This window comes from Nannospalax galili, unplaced genomic scaffold (genome assembly GCF_000622305.1).
Source record: "Nannospalax galili isolate Female #2095 unplaced genomic scaffold, S.galili_v1.0 scaffold412, whole genome shotgun sequence".
Lineage (NCBI taxonomy): Eukaryota > Metazoa > Chordata > Mammalia > Rodentia > Spalacidae > Nannospalax > Nannospalax galili.
The window spans coordinates 1,045,153-1,058,271 of NW_008331547.1; the positions used below are offsets into that span (position 1 = coordinate 1,045,153).

At 47.5% G+C, this 13,119-nt stretch overlaps 1 long non-coding RNA gene across 4 annotated transcripts in view; it reads right to left on the bottom strand.

Moving 5' to 3' along the window:
* LOC108490483 overlaps positions 1 to 3,334 on the bottom strand; it is a 302,288-nt gene extending 298,954 nt beyond the window's left edge. For 2 of the 4 annotated variants that reach the window (XR_003848457.1, XR_003848458.1), the window contains exons 1-2: positions 2,903 to 3,128; positions 1,089 to 1,350 (exon numbers count right to left, since the gene is read on the bottom strand). This is a non-coding gene — a long non-coding RNA (uncharacterized LOC108490483). Of the gene's footprint in view, positions 1 to 1,088; positions 1,598 to 2,902; positions 3,129 to 3,213 lie in introns of those variants that run through there. The other 2 variants (XR_003848460.1, XR_003848459.1) reach the window with 2 other exon arrangements.
* Between the last annotated feature and the right edge of the window lie 9,785 nt (positions 3,335 to 13,119).

Here is a 13,119-nt window from a genome sequence, read left to right on the forward strand (position 1 = left end):
AAGAAACTTTCAATGAAATGTAAGGAACTCTGGATCTCCATAGAACAGGCTTTGCTGAAAGCATGCTCCACAGCACTCAAGCAAAGTCATAATTAATTCTCTTTAAGGTCTCAATGTCAGTACCTCCCTGGTTGAACAACTTGAAGATAAACTTTATAACAAAAGATCTCTCTAAATTTTAGGAGCAATCAACAAAGCATTGGATCGCAAGCTAAGGGATTTCAGAAGTTTGTCTCGACCTTCATTTACAGAAGCAAACAGAAGTCCTGGAAGTAATGTGTGTAGTCTACACACGCAGAACTACACAAACCATACTTTTTTACTTAAAACAGAATAAAGATCTTTCCAATTCTCAGTTCATCTCTTTGAACAAACTCTAGAAAGCAAACTCTGATTTTCCGGAGAAAAGCCCTGCTTCAACAAGCACAGGACATACTGTACAGAATTAGCCTTTTATATTACCAGTAGGACCATGAAAATTTTTTAACTGCGTTCTCGGAGATGAGCAAAAACGAACTATAAGACTTTTTAAAAAAGGAATATAAGACTCCTTGACCACTACAAACCTTGTACCGGCCATGTAGATTAAAGAAATCTGCAGGCCCTTTGGCTCCTGAATTGCTAAACTTTCCATTCTAATAGAACTCCTGGTACTTTGTACTGACACCCTGTCATTAGAAATTCATTTACTTGTAGCCACTTGTGGATTCTGCTTATCAAAATGAACTGTCAAAGTGAAAATTAATAATGTAATGCAAACCATGTAAGTTCTGTTAAAACAGATTATCCACCATGGTATTCAAGAAGAAAATCAACCATGAATAAATAGGGCATTGGACTGTTGGATCTATTGGACCCATCATTCCATAAAAACATAAGTGTACATAAATCCATATTCATTAGCTATTGAAGGGCACGCTGTAAAATTAATAAAACTTTATCAGCTACACCAAATCATCACCCCCAACAAGGAAGCATGAAGTCATAAACCATTTGGTCTGGGGACAAACCAAAACAAGGAGACAATCCTCCATTAAAGTATGAAGTCCAAAGTAAAAGGCTTGTAGAGTGTCTGACAAGAAACGTACCTTTTTTCAGTCACAGAATTCGCAGTCATCAAACTGTAATAATCCACAAATGGCAAGCCTTGTCAAAAGTCCCAATAATTTCACTCTGGTAGCTCCAAAGGAAGAAGTTGGTGGTATCCGATACAGGGGTGACTTGCTGGGGTCCTGGCAAATCCATGTCACTCAAATCTATGTCACTCACGGATATGCGTGTATGTTTATATATCCAGCACCAGGGAGTACTCAGCAACCACATGACACTTGGAGATTCCAGTAAGGCCACCTATACAGTTGGAATTCATTACAGTTAGCTTCCCACAGTCCGTATACACCCTAAAAAATAGTATCTGTCCTCCTAATACATTTCTGCCTTTGACACGAAAACTCAAAACTTCGAAGCTCTTGTACCTTGAAGAATGGAAGCTTTGAGAAGTTAGAGCACTATTTGGGTGTTTCCTTGAGTTATTAACAATGCATTTGGTTCGATGTTTGTCTTGACAAAAGTGAATCCGTCCAAGACTGAAGAAAGCCTCCAGCAATTGGGAACACAAAAGAGGAAAGAGTGGAGAGGTAATAAATTACCTTGGTATTTGGATGGATCCCACAAAACATACCTGAAGATAATAGCCTGGCTCCGTGTTGCAGAATCAGGACACATTCGCAACGTTTAAAGACATCCTAAATGCTGAAGCAAACATTTGCCGGATTTCTACAAACCCCCAATTTAGATCTCCAAGATATCTTTTTTCACTATTATCATTATTAAACAGGTGACTGGTAGAGATAAACAACTTCTGGAATGAGGTGGGAAAACAATGAATGAATTCATACAAAGTGAAGATGTTGAGTAGCTGAGCAAGAACCAAGCCAGAAGCATTCCAAAGTTAAGGGGCTTGGGTAACAAAGTTAGGAAGCCTCCCTTCCTCAATAACGGGAGGGAACCGCAGGGCCTCCCCTAGGAGCCGAGACTCCAACAGCCATCCCTCTTTTGGGCGGGCGTGGCAGATAGAAACAAAAGCTTAAAACACAAAGGGCGGGGCGGAGGGCTAGGTCAGGGGAAGCTGGGCTCAGCTCTCTGTCCCCTTACTATGCAAACACTGAAATAGGACCTGGGTCTCCATCACCGAAGTGAGGATGGATCCTGAAGATAGCAATGGGTCATTCAGAGTGGGTCGTGAAACAACCAGGCCTACGGTGGGTAGCGGACTTTTAACTGATGGTCCAGGCCCCATCGCTTCTTCTCGCTAACTCTGACAGTCTGGAACCTGTGGCTTCCTCCACCGGACCCCAGCCCCTAAGAAAACTTCCCAAACTTTTATCTGCTTGCTGGAAGCCCCTTCCCACCCAAACCCCTCCGGCATTCTATTGTTGCAAGCTTCTTGCGTCGTACATTGGGTCTCCAAAGCGCTTTGCAGACACTGAAGTTTTAAACCGCCTGAGGAAATGACCCCCCCACCACCACCACCTCTCTGTCTCTTCCTTTTTCGTGACCAAAGTCTGGGCTGGGGTGGGGGTGAGCCTGATCATGTTCCATATTTTCATCTACGCACAACTAGGGGAAAGCGAGGCAGTGCCCCGTTTGGATGCCCTTCTCCCCAAACCCCTCACATAAAGACGCACTGAGATGAACGCGTGCTTGGGCTTTGCCTATTTCTCTAAAAAATAAACAAGTAACAATCTGTGCAAGAGCCTTAAAGAACAAAAGAAAAAGGGACCCGGGAGAAGAGGCACCCAAAAAAGCCAAACTTGACCACTGGATCTACGACTGTGCCCCGGGAAGGGCGAGGGCAGGACGACCTGGGGGGAGCGAGGGTAAACGGGACACCTCCACTTACCTCTTCCACTTCGTGGCACTTTAAAGGGGCACCGCTTCCATTGTTGCAGCCTGGGAGGCGCTGGGACACTTTTTCGCAGCCTGACAGCGGAGAAAGTCGCGTTGGCAAAGTTGCAGAGAGGGAGATACCCCCGCGTCCCGGGGAGAGGGGAGAAGGAGTTCAGCAGAGTTCCCCCCTTTTGTTCCAAGTCCCGGAGCAGACAAAGAGGCGGAGAGCGCCGGCAGGTTTCTCCCTCTCACCCCTTCTTCCTCTCTCCCTCCCCTCTCTCCCCGCCCCTCCCTCTCCCCGCATCTCCCGCCTGGCTACCGAACCTCCGTGCGCTGCGCAGCCGGCCGCTGGGTCTCCTAGAACTCTCAGCTCAGCCCCTGCCTCCTCTCTGGCAACTTTTGTTCTGGAGATGCGAGTCCCATCCCCTCCCGGGCCACCCTTAGAGCACTCGGCCTTCCCATCGCTCTCACGCCTGGGGGAAATCTCCAAACTCATTGTTTCCGGGAGATGCACCTCTTTGTTTGCACTTTCCCTGCCAATCAGGGAGAGCGGTCCACTTTGGCAACGAGTTTCCGCCAGTTTCTCTGCATCCAGAGACAGAAAAACGCAAAGGGGTCGGGGTCAAGCAGTGAAGGGGAGAGGCGCTGGCACAATCGGAGGTGTGGCACCCAGGAGCCTCTCCATCCAAGTCCTCCACTTTGGTTAACCGTCCTCCACCCAACGTGCCAGAACTACTCAAAGGGGCTCTTAGTAGTGGAAAACTCTGCTCTCCCTCCCCCACCCATGCCCACCCGCTGTCCGCTGGAAAAGCCCTCAAATGCGCCAGGCAGAGGAAGAGGGGTCCTTCCGGGACTTCCAGCCCTTCCAGGATACCTGTTGCTGCAGGCAACTCATTCCAAGGGGCTCTGCGGGTGTTCCCAGCTCCAGCATCTAGACCACACTCTCAGACCCCCCCCCCGCCCACCACCCCGAACTTTCTTTATCTCAAACTGCGATGCCAGACTCTGGATAACCACATTCCCTGGCACCTTCAGGCCAAGCGCTCCTCATCGGTCCCCTCCCTATACCACTACCTGGCCCCCCTCAAATCTAGCTCCCTGTCCTCTACCCCCAGGGTCTGGGGACCCCAGCCCAGTATCCCCTCCCCCTCCCCCACCGCCTGGTCCTTCCCCAAGTCCTTTATCTCAAACTGCGATGCCAGACTCTGGATAACCACATTCCCTGGCACCTTCAGGCCAAGCGCTCCTCATCGGTCCCCTCCCTATACCACTACCTGGCCCCCCTCAAATCTAGCTCCCTGTCCTCTACCCCCAGGGTCTGGGGACCCCAGCCCAGTATCCCCTCCCCCTCCCCCACCGCCTGGTCCTTCCCCAAGTCCTTTGCCAACTGCCCTTCACTTCCAGAACTGGGGACCTTCATCCTCACCATCCCTCAGCCCTGGAACCTCATCCCAACACTGCGGACTTCGCTGAGGGACTCGGAGCAGAGCTAATTTTCTCTCCGCAATGCTCTAGAGTTGAAGAAGAATGCAGGGAGGTGGGAGAAAGCGGAGGGAGGAGTGGCCGGTGTACGGAGGCAGTTTCTAGGGCAAAGGAAAAAAACGGCACCCAAACATTCCAAGCAAACTCCCACCCTCCGGCTGGTACCCCAATCCTCTGCGCACCTCGGTATCTGCACTTTCCTGTCTCCAAGCCCAGACTTGGGGGTCTCCTCGGGCTGAGAACTTTGAGGGTGAAGATGTGGGGTGAAAGGAAACTGGGGACTTAATGAAGAGCTGTGTTCCCGGCTAGGATGGGAGATGCGGAGGGGAGTGAGGGACCCTTCCTGGGTCTGGAATGTCTCCGGGGTGGATCCGGGCACTCGCCCCGCGAGTGTTTGCCAGGTCTGTCCCCCAGTGCGGAACAAAGACAGGAGGAGGCGTCTGTCCTCCCTCTCAGGGTCCCACCCAGCCCAGTGTTCCCTCGCAAGAGCCCACGGTGCTCTCTGGGAAACTTTGTGCCCAACTTCCCCTTGAGTTAGTGCGCGTTGTTCCCCAGGCCCGAAGAAACCCGGACAATGGCATCCCAGGATCAGAGATGCCCTCTCCCGGGTCGGTTCCCGGGTCTGGTCTCCACCCGCGTGCTGGGCAGCCGAGCACGCCCGGTCCGCCGGTCACCTTGAAAAGCAGCTTCAGTTTGGGCCCCTGCTGGGTCTGGAATGTCGCGCGCTAGGTGGAGGCATCTACCGGAAAAGGTGGCACGGAGATAAAGCGGCAGCTGCGAGGGCGGAGGGCGGCGGCTCGGGCTGTGCAGGAAGGAGGCCCAGGGTGCCGGCAGCTCGGGGACCAGCCGCGCGGGTCCCGCCAGGATTCCGCTCACGGGATGGGGCCGGGGATGCCAGCACCACAGGGCCACGGGTGAGGACCAGGAGCCCCGCACCTGCGCAGCCTCCTGGGTGGCCACTTAGCCTGGAAACCTGGAGAGCTTCATCTTAGGGTGATGAAGCTTAGGAGCCTTGACCACAGCACAACCAACCACGAAGAGGAAACACCCTCTACCCACTCCTTTCTGGAGCATTCTCCCTTTGTCTAATTATGATGAACTCCGGAATTCTGAGGAATATATCGGCCGCTCCCCCCTCCCCCCGACAGATTAAACCTTCCCTTCCCCAAGTCGCGAAAGAGCGGGTCATTGGAGGCAATTCCATGAAGCTGCTTATGGAAAACACTTTAAGTTTGTAGAGTAAGTCAACTGATACAGTTTCTAATTTCAAAATAACATCCAATTCTCCAGTTTCCTTGCACTGTACTAGTCCGGTGTTTAAAAGATTGCCAATCCGGTCTCCTGGTGTACACACTGCTTTCCCAGACCCACATCCCCAAGGCTGTGGTTCGTTTATCCCCACCAGACTCAACCCTTGGGAGACTGAGGAATTAGGATCCCTGTGAGTTCAAGGCTGGCTTGGGTTGCAGAATGAGCTCCAGGATAGCCTGGCTACATAGTGTAGACCTTGTCTTTGGGGAAAAAACAAAAACAAACAAACAAAAAAAATTACCAACCCTTTGAGAGTATTTACTCCTTTCTCATGGGAAGAGTGAAGGTCTTTTGCTAAATGAAAAAGTCAGTATGACCTTAAGGTTTCTCCTTGCTGTCTATTTATGAAATACTCCTTGGAAATAACTCTCTTGCCCAGCCTGCTTGTAAAGAAGTGAGTTCTAAGACTCTCAGAAGCCCCTATCTGTGTGCCAAAGTCAGCTCCTGGGTAGGGCTGTGTAGACCTGTTCATTGCTATGTTTTAAAAGGAAGCCATATTTTCTTAGGCACCACATTTCAAGTACTTTTAAATGATAAGGCAGGGAGTAGTGGTGCACACCTTTAATTCCAGACACTGGCAGGTGGATCTCTGTGAGATGGAGGCCAACCCAAGGGGATGACCCCACTATGTGACACTGCTGGAGCTATGGGTCACAACTCTGACAGTGACGTCATCTAACTACATGTCTCTCCCTTTCTGCTCCTGAAATGAAGAGCTCCAGCCCTCAAACCCACTGTGGTTGGTACACACAGGCAGGTCACAAGTGCCAGGCAAGGAAGCCTCAGAGCAGTGCTCATCCAGAAGTCAGTGTAGCATATTCCAGCTTCCTCCCTGGGAGGTAGGACTATGACCGACTCTACAGTCTCCAGAACTATGGTGCGCTCCAGTCTCCCTGAGGTCACTGATTTTAAGTCCTAGTTAGCTGGAGCAGTCATCTCTGTGTTGATTTACTCATGCCCTCTTCCATCCATCCTTTCCTTCCTTCCTCTCTACTTACTGATATCCTCACTCTCTCCTTTCCTAGTCCCTCTGGAATCACTGCTCAAATAGACTACAGGATCTGCTACCAAATCCTACTCTCACAATTAGCTTCCTGGGGAATTCAGCATAAGAAACCTTTCATATATAATCTATTTCATTTTACTATTTATTTTATTATTTGTTTGTTTGCTGCTTTTATTTTCTGAGACAGGGTCTCCCTGTAGCCTCTACTGGCCTGGAACTCGCTATGTAGACCAGGCTGACCTCCATCTCACAGAGATCTGCTTGCCTCTACCTCTTGAGTACTGGGATTAAAGACATGCGCCACCAGCTCAGCACAAATGGTCTTTCTATAGGGAAGAATTCATTCTGTTTGGAAACTGAAGATAGAAGATCGCATTTTCCCTAGCAGGGAAGTTATTTAGGTGATGACAGATGTTTAGAGTTATCCACTTAATCATCTATGCAATAGTTTAAGATCAGCTATATTGCACTGAGACAGAAGTAGAGAATAAATAGAAGCACATCTCAAACGTGAAAGTTTTAAACAAAAACTAACGGGTATAAACAAGTTCCTTCAGTCTAATGAAAGCAGCCAGCAACGCAACAGGAAATACTAACTAGAGAAACCTTTTTGAAAAATGAATTCTAAGTAACAAATCAAAGGGGAGGAGTGAGAATGTAGCTCAGTGGTAGAGCAGCAAGTGCTTGGCGTGCAAAGTGCTGGGCTCAACCTCCTGTGCCACCCAGAAGAGGAGGGAGAGGGAGAGGAGGAGGGAGAGGAAGAGGGAGAGGAAGAGGAGGAGGGGGAGGAAGAGGATGGGGAGGAAGAGAAGGGGAGGAAGAGAAGGAGGGGGAGGAGAAGGAAGAAGATGAAGATGAAAAGGAGGAGAAAAAAAGGATGAGAAGAAGGAAGGGGGGAAGAAGGTGGCTTTTGATGGAGACTCAGATGAGTGTGAAGGGACAATAAGCAATTAGGATGACAAGCCTGAGACCCCCAGGCTTTCGGCAAACTTCTCAGGGCACAAAAGTCAACTGTTCCAACATATTTTATAAAACGATACATTGAATCTCATTTTCCGATTAGCCACTGTAATGAACAAGTCATCAAATATCCACATGATTATCAGCCTCTAACGCCCTCCTTAGCTCTAGAACTTTCTATCACCTTGAGTCAAATAGTTTCAAATGACTGAGTTGTGTGTGTGTGTGTGTGTGTGTGTGTAGGCATTTGTACCCAGGTGCTCACATGGGGAGCAGAGGACAACTTTCAGCAGTTTGTTCTTGACATCTACCTTCTTTAGAAGCAGAGTCTCTTGTTTCTGCATCTGACCCATGAGCTTCTGGCCAATTCTGTCTCTACCTCCCATATTGCTTTAAAAGTGCTGGGACTGCAGATGTGCAACATGGCATCAAACTTGTTTTTAAATGACCAGATTTCCTCAGCAAGCCCTCTTACCTGCTGCGGCATCTTGCCAGCCCATGTGACCTGTTCTGGCCAATGAAACATGTAGAGATTGTGTGTCTTTCAGGCAGAAGCTTTAAGATCTAGGCTATGACTTATACTTAGTCCCTTTCCATCTAGGACAGTGTGATAACAGTACTGAGTTAGCCTGGGTACGAGACTGAACCCCACAGCTAAACCTCAGTGGTATATAGTACTTGGTAAAATAACCTCTCTTGTCATAAGCCTTTGAAATTTGAGGGTGTCCTGAAATAGCAGCTCAACTCAGGTGATCCTTCCTTGCTCATTCTGTGCCCTAGTTTGCTTTGTATGGCTAAGATAAAATACTAACCATAAACAACTTGGGGAGAAAAGAGTTTATTTCGTTTTACAACTCTCACGTCAAAATCCATCACGAAGGGACGTTGGAGCAGGAACCTGGAAGCTGACCTGAAACAGAGACCACAGAGGAACGCTGCTTGCTGGCTGTCTTCTCCTGGCTTGCCCAATGAGCTTTCTTAAACAGCCTAGGCCGCTCTGACCAAAACCAACTTGGGGAGGAAGGGGTTTATTTCATCTTACTCTTCCAAGTGACAGTCCATCACGGAGGGAAATCAGGGCAGGTAACCCAAGGCAGAAACCTGAAGACAGACCATAAAGCCCAGACTCCGGAGGAATGCTGTTTACCAGCTTGATGTCTAGCCTGTGTTCAGCCTGATTTTACCTGCCCAAGGATGACACTGCCCACAGTGGGCTAGGCCCCCTACATTAATTAGCAATCAAGAAAATGTCCCACAGACTTGCCCACAGGCCAGTCTGATGGAGGAAACTCCTCAATTGAGGTTCCCACTTCCCAGGTGTTTCAAAGTTGTGCCAAGTTGACAAAAACCAATCAGCACTCTGTTGTGTGTGCCTCTGTGTGAGACAGAGGATTGAACCCAAGACCTTGTGCATGCCAGACAAGTGTTCCACCACTGAGCTATATCCCTAGCCCTTCTTTTACATTTTAGATCTCTGAAAATCTGCACAGAAGTTCGCATGAATTTTTTTTTTTTTTTTTGTCGTTTTGAAGCAGGGTCTCCCTGTAGCCCCAGCTGTCCTGGAACTCACTATGTAGACCAGGCTGGACTTGAACTCACAGAGTTCTTGCCTCTATCTCCCTTCCTCTACCCTCCCCAGAGTGCTGAGAGTGCTGGGATTAAGACATATGCTACTACACCCAGCCCAAATGTATCAAAAAAATAAATAAATAAATAAAAAGAAAACAGAGCTGAGCATGGTGGTGCACTTTAATCCCAGCACTTGGGAGGCAGAGGCAGGCAAATCTCTGTGAGTTCAAGGACAGCCTGGGATTACACAGAGGCTCTCTCAGAAAGACCAAGAAAGAAGGAAGGAAACAGGTGGGGCATGGTGAGGCAGAGGCAGACAGATCTCTGTGAGTTGAAGACCAGGCTGGTCCACATAGCAAGCTCTAGGCCAACTGAGGGGACCCTCTCTCAAAAAATTCTTTTCCATGCATTTATTTATTTGTGTGTGTTGGGGGGGAAGATACACGTGTACCATGGCATGCATGTGAAGGTCATAGAACAGCCTGCAGGTGTTGGTTCTCTCCTTCCATCATCTGGGTCCCTGGGATGGATCTCAAGTCCTCAGGCTTACTGGCAAGTGCTTTAACCACTGAACCATCTTGCCACCTGAATTGCTTACTTTAGGAAACATTAGTGTGTTCTGACTACTAAGCAATTACTAGGAAGGGACAGGACTTTGTGAAGTGTGTACACTTCATTTTGACACTAGCCTTAAGCAGGAGTCAAATCTTCTTAATCTTTATTGTTGACTTACCAACTCGGAGTCCTTTTAACCAACACTTTGCACTCAGGAAGACTTTATCTTACTATATCTTTTTGTTTGTTTAGTTTTATGTAGCCCAGACTGGTCTCAGACTCCCTAAGTAACTCAAACTTGCCTTGAACTCCTGACCTTCTGGCCTCCTGGGGTGGGGGTGGGGATTAGAGGCACTGGACTACCATGCCCAACTTGTATCTTACTATGTTCTTAACTAGAGTTCTTCAAACAAGTCATTGGTTTTATTTACCTAATAAACTAAGATGCCATTACCTAGTTCATGGGGTTATTAGGGGGATTAGATGAGATACTAAATTGAAGTACTTTACCTAAGAGTTATACAATAATGGCTACCATTAAATTCAAATGCGCCACAGCCTGCCTGCCAAATTCCCTGTGGTCAGAACCAACCCATCCACTAGGAGCTTTGCCTGTTCTGAAATGGTTTTCATTTTCTTTTTTTTTTTTTTTTTTAATATTTTATTATTTTTATTTTATGTGTATGAGTGTATTGCCTGAATGTATGTGAGTATACCCGTGTCGTGCAATGCCACGGAGGTCAGAAGAGGGTGTCGGATTCTCCTGGAACTTGAGTTAAGGACGGTTCATAGCTGCCGTGTGGGTGCTGGGAATCGAACCCAGTTCCTCTGCAAGAGCAGTGCTCTTAACCGCTGAGCCACCTCTCCAGCCCCAGTTTTCATTTTCTTAATGCCAAGGACTGTTTTATTGCAAAAATATTTTCAGAACAAATATTTTTGAAAACAATAAACAACCCATCTTTTTCCTTTCCCGAAAGATATCTGGAAAACGGAAGTCCTGTTCTGTGTCCAAGCCGCACAGATTATTACCTCCACTCGGACTGCGGTTGCTGTTCGATTTCTGATTATCTTTCTGTCCTAGGGTACAAGGCAAGCTCACAGCACATAAGGCCTCCCTCTGTCCTCCAATCCTCGCTTCCCATTAGTTCTGAACTGCTGTGGACAATCAGGCTTTCTTTTCAAATCGGCATGCTATTTTTTTTTTCCCCCGGTCTTTTTGAGACAGGGTCTCCCGGTAGCCCCAGCTGTCCTGGAACTCACTATGTAGACCAGGCTGGCCTTAAACTCACAGAGATCCACCTGCCTCTGCCTCCCAAGTGCTGGGATTAAAGGCATGCACCACCGTGCCCGGCTAGTCTTTTTTTTTAATATTTTATTTTTTATTATATGTGTGAATATATTGCCTGCATGTGTGTAAGTGCATCTTTGTCCTGCAGTGCCTGAAGAGGTCAGAAGGCTTTGGATTCCCCTGGATCTGGAGTTACAGATGGTTGTTAGCCACCATGTAGGTGCTGGGAACTGAAACAAGGTTCTCTGCAAGAGCAGTCACTGCTGAGCAACCTCTCCAGCCCCAGGCATGCTATTCTTTCTGAAGATAACTTCCTCCACAGAGAGTAAATGTCTCCTCCTCACCACCCCAGGTCAAATCTCTGTCCTTCCTGAGGTAGCAGAAGGTTTTTAAAGAACAAATAAAACACCAATGTCTGATATTTATGTACTTATTTTTTATTTAACCACTTTCCTGAATTTATGTATTAGTTCTCAAGGGTTTTGTTGTGTTTTGTAAATTCTCCAGGATTTTATGTATATTAGATCATAACATTAACTGCAAAGAAACAGCTATTTGGAAGACTTTGATTTTTTTTTCTTTCTTTCCTTTTTATATTTATTTTACTTATGTATTTATTTTTATATGTGCAGGGTAGGTGTGTGGGGTATGTGTACACATGTTTGTGTGCACATGTGCATGTTTGTGGTGGCCAGAGGAGGACATTGGGTGTCCTAATCTATCACTCTAAGCCTTATTTCGTTGAGGCTAACCCTGGAGCTAGTATGGCAGCCAGCAGGACCCAGGAATCCTCCTATGCCCTGTGCCCGCCCCACAATCCTGGGATTACAGGCACACAGGAAGCCACACCCACCTTTTTATCTGGGTGCTAGGGATTTGAACTCAGGTCCTCATGATTGCTACAACAAGCACCTCTCTCTTTCTCTCTCTCTTTCTCTCTCTCTCTCTCTCTCTCTGGAAAGGATACTTTCTGTTCTTTCTGCAAGAACAGAAACAAAAGAATGAATAAAATCTTGGAAACTGGGCCTAGTGGCTTACTCCCTCAATCCCAGCTCTTGGGAGGCTGAAGTAGGAGTATCAGTACTCTGGTTCTGAGGAGGCTAGCCTGGGCCACAGAGACACTATGTCAAGGAAACAAAAACAAAACAAACAACAAAAATAAGGAAGAAGGAAGAAAGGAAAGGAGGGAGGGAGGGAGGGAGAGTTCTAGCTTCAGTACAACAAAAAAAGAAGAAAAAGAAGGAAGGAAGGGAGGGAGGGAGGGAGGGAGGGAGGGAGGGAAAGAAGGAGCAAAAGTCTTTGCTCTGATCCCCTGACTCTGCACCTCATTAGCTGTACCCATGATCAAGTTGGTGCCTTTCATCTCAGCAGAGGCAGGCAGATCTCTGTGGGATGGAGACCAGCCTGGTCTACACAGCAAGTCCCAGGCCAGCTGGAGCTACAGGGAGACCCTGTCTCTAAAGAATCAAAGAAACAAACAGTTAAAAAATTTAAAAAAAAATTTTTTAAGTGCTTAGCAGGTCAGTAATAAAAGCAACTGCCTTTTATTAAGTATGTGTTATTGCTCAAAGATGCAAAGGAAATTTAAGTAAGTTAGGAGATGGCAAAATTTTACTTTGATTCTCAGCTATGGAAGTCTGAGGTTACAGCAGATGCTCTTTCTTGAAGATGCTGGGTGTAGAAGACCAGAGTTATCAAGACTTACAGAAGAGGGTCTGCTCCTGGACTTTTTCATAGTTTTCTCTTGCCTGCGTGTTTGCTATAAAGAATGTACTGCTACTGATCAGGGAGTCTAGTGCCTACTATGCTTCACCTTGGCTCTCATGGCTCCATGAAGGTTTAGCCTGGTCTTGAACTAGAGCACTATACAGCCAAGGTTGACCCTGAACTTCTGACCCTCCTGCCTCCCCCTCACCTCCCAAATGATGGAATAACAGGTGCTTGCCACCAGGTCTGGTTTACATGATGCTAGTGATTGACCTCAGGACTTCATGCTTGCTAAGAAAGCAGTCTTCCACTTGGTGAACTGAACTATATCCCTAGCCCCCACCCACCCACC